Source organism: Corvus brachyrhynchos, unplaced genomic scaffold, assembly GCF_000691975.1.
Source record: "Corvus brachyrhynchos isolate BGI_N302 unplaced genomic scaffold, ASM69197v1 scaffold59, whole genome shotgun sequence".
NCBI lineage: Eukaryota > Metazoa > Chordata > Aves > Passeriformes > Corvidae > Corvus > Corvus brachyrhynchos.
This window is the reverse complement of record NW_008246054.1, coordinates 3,511,831-3,523,135: the sequence shown is the minus strand read 5'-3', so window position 1 is coordinate 3,523,135 and position 11,305 is coordinate 3,511,831. Positions and strand designations below refer to the sequence as shown.

At 52.6% G+C, this 11,305-nt stretch overlaps 1 long non-coding RNA gene across 1 annotated transcript; it reads right to left on the bottom strand.

Annotated features, from left to right (window-relative positions):
* Positions 1 to 331: 331 nt before the first annotated feature.
* On the bottom strand, positions 332 to 9,720 carry LOC108449503. Its single transcript, XR_001865665.1, has 3 exons — positions 9,400 to 9,720; positions 3,848 to 4,016; positions 332 to 478 (listed from the first exon to the last, which is right to left on the bottom strand). It is a non-coding gene; the product is annotated as an uncharacterized LOC108449503 (long non-coding RNA).
* Between the last annotated feature and the right edge of the window lie 1,585 nt (positions 9,721 to 11,305).

Here is an 11,305-nt window from a genome sequence, read left to right as displayed (position 1 = left end):
TCCATCACGTAAAATAAGAAGAGGAGCTGAGATAAACGTTGCTACACTTCTTGCAAAAAACTTCTTGGCATAAAAATGCAGAAAGCTGCCAGAGGTTTGGAGGCAATTGGGAATTATGTGGATGCGCTGGGGTCTGCTTGAAGCTGGTTCCAAGAGGCTGAATGCTCCAGAGAGCAGGAGTCAACCTGAGCTTATCTCAGCTCCGAGCACTCCTGACGTTGGATAAAGGGCAGTGTTTACCCAAGAACAATGTGGGGTTAAAATTTAGTAAGTCCTTGTGCAACTCCTCATGGAGAGGCAGCAAGGACAAATAAACATCTCTCAAACACAGTCAGTACTCAGGCTCAGTGTTTAATTCATCCTCCGGAAATGCATCTTGTTTATAGCCATTCATTGCAGGGGCTTGCAACAGCAGGGGTCTGATCCACTCCAAATTTCAGGAGAAATAATATGATCCTCGTTTTGCTCTTGTTTGTTCCTAGGAGAGAACACAAGGTCAAATCTTCAAGTCATACAAAGTTTGCTCTGAACCACTTGAGTGTTTTTGGTTTTTTTTTCAGAAAGTTTTTCCTCTGCTCTCTCTCCCTTTCCATGCCTCCCTCTCCTTCCAGCTTGCCAGCCCAGGAGGAGCCCAAGGTGCCAGAGGATTGGGTTTCCTCCTTGGGTGATGAAGGCTTCTAGAAGGAATTAAGGCTGGGTGGCCAAAAACCAGCAGCTCCCAAGGCTGAAGGCTGGGATGTCTCTTATCTACTCCACCCCCACGGAGACAAGCAGGGGAGCAACCGCACGTGGGAAACCCACCTCCCTCCTCCCAGGGGATGCTGCGCTGAGAAATCCCCTTCTCTGGGAGCTGGTCCAGGCCCATGCATTTCACAAGGCTGAGAGGGAGCAGTGCCAGCTTTATTGACAGAAACCCGTGAAATGGGTCATGTTGCCCGTTCCCCCTCCCAGCACGGAGCTCTCCTCGTGCACAGACACCCAGGGAGCGCTGTGCTCCGGGGGATGTTCCGGTGCAGGAGCTGGACACAGGCTGGCTGTGCTCAAATGAGCCCTGAGCCGCCGGGTAATGCTCTTCTCCTCTAGGATGAGAGCCAAAGCTGCCCTGTGCCAAGGGCTGGGCATGGAGGGGGTGGGATGGAGGGAGAAGGGGGGATCCTCATTCAGTTTAATAACTCCGTGGCGGTGTCAGAGCCAGCGATGTGCCTGACCTACATAGAGCCCCGAGCCCTCCGAGCATGATCGATCCATTGGCAGCAGAGAAATCACAGTGTGGGGGAGGATCTGCCTCCCTGCATCCAGCCGGGATCTCCCCTGGGACAGCAGCAGGGCTGTGCTGGGTGAAGCCACACGGCAGCAGCTTCTCCTCCGATGCTGGGCACCATGTGCATCTCACAGCATCCCTCCCTGGTACCCTCCACGCTCAACAGCCCTGGCACAGAGCAGCCTGCCCCTTGGACACCTATTTTGGGATGTTCTCCTTCTTTTGTGCTGCTGGGAGGGAGAGGTGTTGTGTTGTGCGTGCCCCTGGGACACCTCTGAGTGATGCACACAAGGCTTTGGCTGCTAAGAAGTCACAAGGTGCCCTCCTTGGCTCAGCAGCTGCATTCACATCTCCTGATGGAGCCTGCTAATGGATCACCAGAGGATTTGAGTGTCCTCCTCCCTCCCAGGTGTCTGGTTTCTCCAGCCTGGAATCACACCCTGAAGCCTTTTCCTTCGGCTCGGTGGTTTGAGCATCTCACACCCCGGGGCCGCTCTCGCTGACCTCCCAGCTTCTGCTGCCAAGGGTGGATGTTCCTGGCGTAATTTGCTCTTTGATATCCTTCAGAGGGGCGATTGGGAGGATGGCAGGAATGGAAAGGGAAGACACTGTGGTGCCAGGTGATATTTCCCCCCCGCAAATCCCGAAATTCTCATTAAGAAACAGCCAGGCGGGGCATAAAAATACCATCTTAGGACACAGTGGGCCTAATCCTGCAGCCTGCCTCGCCCCAAGCACCCCTCCCCTGCCTGCTGGTGGCTTTAGCCAGTGAGTCTTGGTCCGGGGGAGGATGGATGAACAGCCAGAGTGAGAGACTGCGGCGTGGGCAGCAGCGTGGAGGAGGATGGAGAGAGGTGTGTGACGGGCAGGACAGCGTGTCCTCGCAGTGGGTAACTCTTCTGGGGACAAAAGCCGGGTCTTCTGGGTGTCAGTGTCATGTCCCTCCCCTCAGGTTGTGTCTTTGTTAGCGCTGCCTCCGCGGAGCAGCGGAGCCGCTCTGCCACAGCAATTACCGAGCTCGCTAAACGCAGCAAACCAAACTCTGCGCGGAACGAGGGAAAGGAAAGCGAGTTAAAAGGTGGGCAGAGCCTGGCATCGCCTCCTCCCGGCGGCCGAGCGGTGCCCCGGGGAAAGCACCGAGCCAAGTTTCGGTTTTACACGGCAGGAATGAATCACGGAGCCGGCGAACACCAACTGCTCGGGGAGAAAGGGAGCGCTCCCCGGCCGGGCACCGGGCTGCTAATTAGCAAATAAAGGCTAATCCAATCAATTAAGTGCTCAGCCTGGAGAGGAGGGCACGCCTTTGCTGGAATGGGGACAGAGTGGGGCTGGGGCCGCTCTGGCTGTCGGGGTCTCTGCCACAGGATGCTCCTGGGAAAACCCAGCTCTCCCAGGGAACAATCCTCCTCTCTGGTTAATTGGGATGCAGGGAGTTAGGAGCGGGATGGATGCTCAGCATGTCCCGTGTCCCCGAGGTGTGCTGGGCTCTCTGGGGGGATGCTGGGGGTCGTTCTGTGAGGCAGAGAGGTTTCTGTGCCCTGAGTGCATGGGCAGGCTCCATCCCTTCTCCAGCCATCCCTTCAGGGATGGAGGAGCTGCAGCCCATCCAGGCTGGGCCCTATCCTCAGCCCAGGCCACCCTCCGAGGCACCCCAGTGTCACCACAGCGGGTGAGCAGTGGCCACAGCACCCTGGGGACAGTCAGTGAGCGAGGCAGAGGCAGAGGCAAACTGCAGGAATCACTGACTCCTTCCAGCCTGGCAAACTCAGCCTCGGGAGAGCAGCAAAAGGAAATTAAAAGCTGACTCAGCGATGGCAAGCAGGGATCTCCCAGGGCTTATCAGCAGCCAGGGTGGCTCCCCAGTAGAGCCCAGGGCTGGGGGACCTGGCTGAGGGTCCTAAACCTGTGCTGACCCCATGCCAGCCCTACTTTGTCTGCACAGCTCGGTCCTGTCCCGGCAGACCCCTGACACGAGGCTTTTCCTGAACATTCCCTCCTGCCTCCCCTCTGATTTCAGCACCATTAAAATGTTTTCCACCACCACCTCTCTCAATTACATGTTTTTAAAAAGTCATTAAAGAGAATTCCCCATGAAATTATTTTGATTTCCCGCCCCTCTGTCTCCTTCCAAACTAATGAGATTAATTGAAAACTACAAACATTTTCCAAGGGCCCAAGGCAAACGCGATGGGAAGCACATGTAACTCTTCCCAAGGATTGCATCCACCCTCCCTCCTGCTTTCCAGCTCGGAGCATCCCTCCCAACACGGGGCTGCATTTTGCAGTCTCAGAAGGTGCTCAGGTTTGGAAACCTTTGATATTTTTTCCCCCCTCCTTTGAGGAAGGAAAAAGAAAGTGCCTGAGGAATGAGAGCTGTCAGAGGCAATAATGTGAGATCTCACTCGTGGCTGGCAGGCAGAGGGGGGGTTCTAAGCGGGGTTTTTCCTCTCTGGTGTGTGGTGTTAACTGGGGAACTTCAAACAGGGACATGGGGAGGAATTTAGGAAAGTTTTACTGCTTTCTCTTAGCCTCCAGGTAGGAAAAGAAAAATGAAGTCTTCTAAACCTAAAAACGTGCAAAGCAAACCTGACAATTGCCCTGTTCTCCTCCCAGGTGTTTGTCTGCTCGCGGTGTTTGATTCCTCCCATCCCGGGTTAATCAATAGGACAAATCTCTGGTGTCGCTCCACCTGGCCCCCACGGGCTCCTCCAGGACTGATGACAGCAAACAGCCCTTCAGAGGGGGCTGAAACTCTCTGAATAAAGATAAATAAAGGGAACAACACGGGAGAGTTTTTACTGTGGGGTGGAGCAACCTCTCAGCATCACCTCCCCTGAGGTGCTGCTTTAAACAGGGCGAAAGAAAACCTTAAAAAAACACCAGTAAAGCCCCAAACCCTGCAGAATTCCATGGGATCACACACCTAAAGACACATGGCAGTGAGGGAGATGGTGACAATGGTTTTGGAATTGGAACAAACATTTATTAACACGGAACTCCCCCATCCCCGAGGCCCAGTTTGTGCAAACACAGGGCACTGAGGAGGGCAGGGTAATTAAGGTGAAAATTGGGTTTGCTCCTGTGCCATGAGGATTTTAGCCTCACTCACCATGGAATCATGGAATTTGGGGCGGAAGGGACCTTAAAGGTGGGCAGGGACACCTTCTGCTAGATCAGGTTTCTCCAAGCCCCATCCAGCCTGGCCTTGGACACTTCCAGGGGCTCAGAGGTGCTTCCAACCCCTCTCCTCTCAGGACAAGGCTGGATTTCCACGGCACCACAGGGAAGATGCTGTGAGATGCCCATGGAGGTGAATCACCCCCTCGGAAGGGGGACTGGAGGGTGCCCAGGAGAGCAAAGAGCCTCACAGCAGCACAGCGCCGGCACCAGCGGGGGTCCAGGGCGGCCGAGGGACAACCAGCACAAGAGCCTGGCCAAAAATGACTGCAGTGGATCCCATCCCCAGCACCCTCTGACAAGTTAGAAACCTCCAGTTTATTAAAGATACATTCCTGCCCTAATAAAAGACGCGTTGTCTGGTGGCGGGGAGGCTGCAGGATGTTATGGTTGGAATGTTCCTCGGCCTTTGTGTAATTAAGAGCCCCACCAGCTGTGGATCTGCAAGGAGCTGGTTTTTCCCCCTGCCCTAGACAGGCAGAGTTGATGTTTTCTGTGATCTCCATGATGTCACCAGCTTCCCTTTGATGTGTGCAAGCGAGGGACCTCCGAGGCTCATATTTGTCTGAGCACTGCTTGTGAGATGACCCAGTAGGACGGAGGCAAGATTAATTGCTGGAGAGAAGAGGCTGATCCCTGTGTCCCTGTATCCATATTCATTAGTGCATTAGGGCTGTGGTGAGCCAAAGGCACAAATAATAATAACAGGATGAAGTCACTTCCATGAAGTTTTCAATAATGGGGCAAAAGGATGGAATTTTTTCCCTGGTTCACGTGGGGAGAATGGAGACACAGAGCAGTGAAAGGTTTGCCTTGACAGAACAGCACAGGATGTCCCACGAGGGGTGTGTGAGGAGCTGGACCCTGAGCAGATCCCTGCTGGTCCCTCCTCTGTGCTGTGCCACCCGAGTAACACAACCAAACCACGGATTTGCAGCGGTTTCCTCATGCAAATCCTTCTCTTGGACTGGTTGGGGACAAGTGACACTGCAGGGGTGGCCAGGGGCAGCAGTGGAGCAGCCCTTGGGGTTTGTGGGACATGGATGAACTAGGATCTGCTGAGTCTTCGGCCTCCACAGCACAAACCAACCTCCCAAAACCACTGAAAAACATTTTGTTCCTATTTTTTTTCTGACAGCCTCGCTCCCACCACCACATTCCATGCTCGACACTAAAGGTTCTCCCATGGCACAGCTCAGGTGCTCCCTGGGGTCTCCTGGTCCCTCTCTAATGATCTGGATTTTCCAGGGACAGAAAGAGCCAGAGGCTGAATCCTGATTGAATGCCCATTATAATGAAAGAAATGGATATATTTTAATGCAACCCCTCAGCTGTGTCACCTTGGGGGTCCATGGGGGCAGCTGGAGCCCATCCTTCCACCCACCCAGGCTTGGAAAATCGTTCCACTGGTGGCTGCTGAGGTGTTATCCTGGGTTAGATAGAAAACAGCCCCATGACATCAGAGAGGGCCCAGCACAGGCTGTAGGAACAGTGTGTCCCCACCACTCCCACCCTGGCTGCTTGCTGGGACAAATACGTGTCCCAAACCTCCCCAGGAACGGGTATTTCTGCAGGTATATATCCTGCAAGCAGCCCAGAACTGGATTGAGATAAGGTGGCTGCTGGGAGGATGTGGAAATGCCTGTCAGGCCTACAAACCTGCAGGGCAAATTAAGCAATCGTGTTCCCAGGACATACATAAAAATAAGTAAAAAACACTATTAATCCATAGCAACAAAAGGAGATGGCATGGCAACAGCAGCAACTGCTGCAAAACAAAACAGCAACGAGAGGAGGGGAGAGGAGGGGAGAGAGAAAATCAGCCCTGCTCTGGATTTTGGGGGTTTTTAAGGTCAGGGGAGATGTTGCATCCCGGGTGGGCGAGTCAGAGCACGGTCTGGGTGCTGGTGCCAGGCTGGCTGCGTGGTCCTGCCCCCATCCCTGCACAGCTCTGCTCCAGTCCCAGGATGCTGGAGCACCCAGGGGTGCCTGCTGTGCCCACCAGAGCTGGGAAGGGGCTGCAGGGAGGCGGTGCCGTGAGGAGGTGGTGGCTGTGCTTAGGGCGGGGGGGCTCTTTGGGGGTCCCTGAGCCTCTGCTCAGGCTGAGAAAGGTCCCAGATCCTGAGGGTTGGCAGCAGAGCAGGGCAGGGAGCTGAAGATACCAAATCCAATTTGTTGTGCTTTTTGGTTTTTTTTTTCCTTTCTAAATTAAACCAAAGCATCAACAGCAGCTCTTAATTACCTCACCAAGATGAGCTGCTCATGGCACTGCAGAGGAAAAAGAGCCTTTTACTCCTTAGCACTGAAGTTCTGTGGACTTGCTGCCCCTCAGGGGCAGCTGCCGAGCTCCCACCCCTCAAAATGAAGCTTTCAGCTCTCTTGAGGGCAACATCCCTCCAGGAAACAAAACTGGGCTAAACTCAGCATCAAAACATGGCTCCATCCCTCTTTTGAACCCAGGCAGAGCTCTGCTGTGGCTGCGGGGGAAAAGCGGGATGGAAATAAGCCCTAATGGGTGTTAATTTGGAGTGGGAAGTTTGTGAGTCAGGCGGGGGTGCAGGGGAGGAGTGGGCAGGAACCACGATGCCGAGCAGTGCTGAGCTCCTGCTGCCTGCTGAGAGAGGTTTTTCTGTGCTCCTGGCAGGGCTGGGCAGGCTGGGAGCACCCCGGTGGGGCGAGGAGGGTTTGGAAGGAGAAAGGGAGCTGCTGGGAGAAAGGATTGCATCCAGGCAGCTTGGCTGGATCAGAACCCACGCTCAGGGGATGGTTGTTAAAGGAGATTTTCCATGCTGTGAGAGCCAAAGCAAACACGGTGAAACTTAATTAAATGCCTGCCTGCTAAAATAATAATTTTCTTATGAATTGAGGAAGGTAAAATACAATGAGAGATGGACCTGATAAAGGAGCCACGATTCTCCAGCGTGCCTGGCAGGAGCACAGGGGTAAAGAGCACAATAAAGCAGGTTTGTTGGTGGGGAAGGTCCTCCACTTTTCCCTCATGTGTGGGATGCTCTCCAGGGCTGTGCCAGCTGCTGAAGCCCTCACAGACTGCCTGTCTCCATCCCAAACCGTGGACACCCAATCCAGCACTGCCTGACAGCTCCAGGAATGGTGGTGTCTGAATTACCAAAATATTAATGCTTGTCTAGAGGAAGGAGAAGGAAGAAGGGGGGGGAGAAAAATCTCTGAATGGCTGGAATTTTCATTCTGTTCTTGCTGGTGCTGGGGAGAGGGGAGGAACCTCCTGTGGGGGGGCCCAGGGCCACTTCTGCACGCTGAGAACTTGCTCGGTGTGGCTTTGGACAGGAAAAAAATGTCAGCTGGAAGAAAGCCCTTCCAAGTAAGTAGGGACTGGTAATATCATCATCATCCAGACAGCCCAGGAGAATCATTTCAGGAGGCAAAGCTGGGGGAAAAAAAAAATAAAAAAGAGGTCTTGAACCGTGCACCTGCAGGATGGGCTGCCCCCAAGCACGAGGAGTGAGTGCAGTGTGTGCTCCCGCTCCCAGGTCTGCAAGCTGCAGACACAGAGGCCAGACTGAGATTCCTTCTGAAAGTGTCTCTCTGAATGTTATTTCCATTTAGAAAGGAAAAAAAACCCTTGGGATGGAGAGATGGATTTAATCTTTAAAGGGCTGCAGGTCTGCTGCCTCTGCTCCCCCGAGCCCAGGATGTTCAGCATCTCCAGGACCTCAGAAAGAGAAGCTTTCCAGCCCTCCCTGGTCTGTGATAGGACTAATAAAATGTAGCAAAATGGGGAGGATAAGAAGAAATTTTGAGTTTTTCCTCCATTTTTGGTGGTTGGCTTCAACGCAGCACTGCTGGCTCCAGCCAGTGCATTTGGCTTCTTGGGTTTGACTCAGGATTTGTGGGTTCAGTACTTTTATATACCTCAAACCCATAGGGGAAGGGTTAGGCCAAAGCCCTGTTTTTTCATGATTTCAATAAATATGATTGTCTCCAAAAAGTTCCGTTTTCCTGCCTACTCCAAATTCAGATATTCCTTCTCTCTCCATAAAAAAGCCAAACCCAGGGACTGAAGGACTGGATTTGGACCCTACTTCATCTGGCATTGACTCCTGTGGATATGCTGAGCATTACTTCACAGCTGAAATTAAAGAGATAAACCCACTAATAAAATAAACTAATAACTTTCCCCCTCTTTGTCTTTCTCTGGGAATCAGGAATGGCTCAGCCTGTACAATAATTATACTGTAAGCATTACAAAAAAAAAAGTTCTTGACTCCTGCCATTCCCAGACCTTCCCACCAAAGTGCGGGGGGTGGGGGGGAACCTTGGCAATAAATTAAAAACAGTTTTATTTACCTTGAACTACTCAGCCAAGAATGCACATTATTTAGGGACTGGAATAAAAAGCCATTCACTCTAGTTCAATTGGCCATTTAGTTCAATTTGTGTGTGTTACTGCAGGTAATTACTATGGTAATAATGTACTGTAATCTGTGCTGATTTGGAACTTGTCCTGTTTCTGTATTAATAATAAGTGCCATATATGTACTAATTACCAGTTTGTTACCATGGTTATTTGCGTAGATGCCATGTTAATGATACCCTGGAAACATAAAGCAATCACATTTTTGAATTAAATCTTTGTGGTCTCTTTAGTGCTAAAAGCCCAATTCACATAAAATAATGATGAAGAAAATGAGCTCATCGGGGCTGCCTCGCCAGCGAGCTGATTAGCCGAGCTGCATAAATATATGGCTTTGCCATACTGAAAAATTAGAGCCTCCAAAACATTTTCCACGGTTGCTAAGTAACTCCCCAAAGATGACATCACTTACAGGAACATGCGGTGCCAGATCTGTCATGCACACGTATTTATAGAGCACTCGGAGTGCGCCCGGCCCCGGCGCTGCCAGAGGTGTCAGGGGCTGGCTCCCAGCCAGGGCCAGGGGGCAAAGAAATGGGCATCTCCCTCCTTTCCCCCCCAGACTCACCCACACGCAGCCCTGGCTCCGTGGAGGCAATCCAGAGGCATCTGTTTTTCGGGATTATTTAAAGCCAGAAGGGACCCGTGCGATCCCTGCTCGACAATAATTTCACACTGCGAGGCCTGCGCTGGCTCGTGTCTCTTCTCCTCTTCAAATTGAGCTGAGCAGCACATTTAGGGGGATGATTTGTTGGGAATGTGGACTGGGAGGGACAGGCTACTGCTGCTTCCCAGGCTGAGGGAACCTACTGCGTGTCCCTGGGTGCTGGGCAGACATCTCCAGGTTTTCCGTGGGATGATGACCAGCAGTTATCCCTGCGGCCTCCCATCCCACTCTTCCTGCCAATGGCCTGCTATTCCCGCACAGCAGCCACCTCGCTGGCCATGCTGGATCCACATCACAATTAAAAATATTTCCCTGGCAACAAAACCATTCCCTTTTCCCTGACCGTAAACAATGGGTCCTTCCTACCCTGGAATTAATGGCGATCCTTTAACCAGATGACACTGGGAAAAGGGCTGGGGAAAGCTGGAGCAGGGCAGCTGGGGGGCCCTGCAGACAGCAAGGAATAAGGCAGGGAAATCTATAGGTCCCAACCCCGTAGTAAAGCCTGATCCCTGCTGCTGTGGGTGAAGCCTGGTGGATCTGGAGCTGTTGCAGATCCATTGGGAAGCAGCAAGACCCAGAGCTGCAGGAGAGAGTGGGGTTTGGGCACCTCAGATCAGCCACAGGATGGGGCTGGGAGTCTCCTCTCTCACTGGCAGGAGAAGAGCAAGAAGGTGGGAAAGAGCATCCTGGTGAGTCTGCCTGAGGGCAGCCGCTGTTCTGTACCGTGTGTGCCTGGGAGGACAAACAAGCTCTGGAATCCTGGCCAAAAGCCCTGGGAAAATCACAATATCCATTTGTGAAATTTCCTGCCCCTCAGCAGGTCAGGGATGGGCTGGCCGAGGCATCCACTGGAGGGTGCCCAGAGCTTTCACCCGTCAAGGAACCACTGGCTCAGAGCTGTTGTTGTCCTCCCGTTATCCTCTGTTTTCCTCCCTCTGCTTTGGCCCGAGGCCATCCCAGCGTTTCCCTCCCTGCTCCTGCAGAACCCAGTCCCACAGCGGATGCCATGTCACTTGAAAAGCTACTTAGTGCTCTTTATTATCTGGTCATTATTTTTCCACTGAAGTCTGAGATAAGCAAAGCATAAATCAAACCAGAACAGGAGCCACTTGGAGCAGGTAAAGCATGGAAAAGATTTTAATCAGTGATTCTGGGCAAGAAAAGCAAAAAGAGGGAGAGGGAGGGAGGAAAGGGGAGGGGGGAGAAACAAAGAAAGGGAAAGAAACACCACTTGTTGTTTGTGGGATGAAGACAAATGTTTCCAAAGCCACATTTTCCACATGACGCCCAGTAAAAGCTCTCGGTTTGATTATTAATCACAGGGCAGCCTCCATCCATCACTCCATCCCTCCGTGCCTCCCGAGCTGTTTGATGTGCCACCCTCCGCCCTCCCCTCCCACAGCCCCCGCACTGGGCAGCTGTGACAGGGGACAGCAAAGCCCGGGAAGTTGTTCCAATAAAGAAAATGCCATCAAATAAATAGAGGAGGAAATAAATAAGAGACTATCAGGGAAGCTGCTGCCGTGCCGGTTGGATCCCTCTGCCTCTCGAGACTTCTGGAGAGCTGCTGACACTGGGAGCGTCTTCTGAAATGGATGGACTTTGCCTCTTGCCTCATACATCTGTTTAATGACCTCTCCTCGCAGGCACTTGACATGTGATTTATGGGATATAAATTTTACCTCTTTGCTCGGGTGTCGCAATCCCCGCGTTCCGCAAGGTGAGAGCACCTCGCCCCGCCGGGATGCCGGGCTGGCTCCCTCGGCTTCCTGCTCGCCGAACTTTCTTCCTCGGGCCCTTCCTT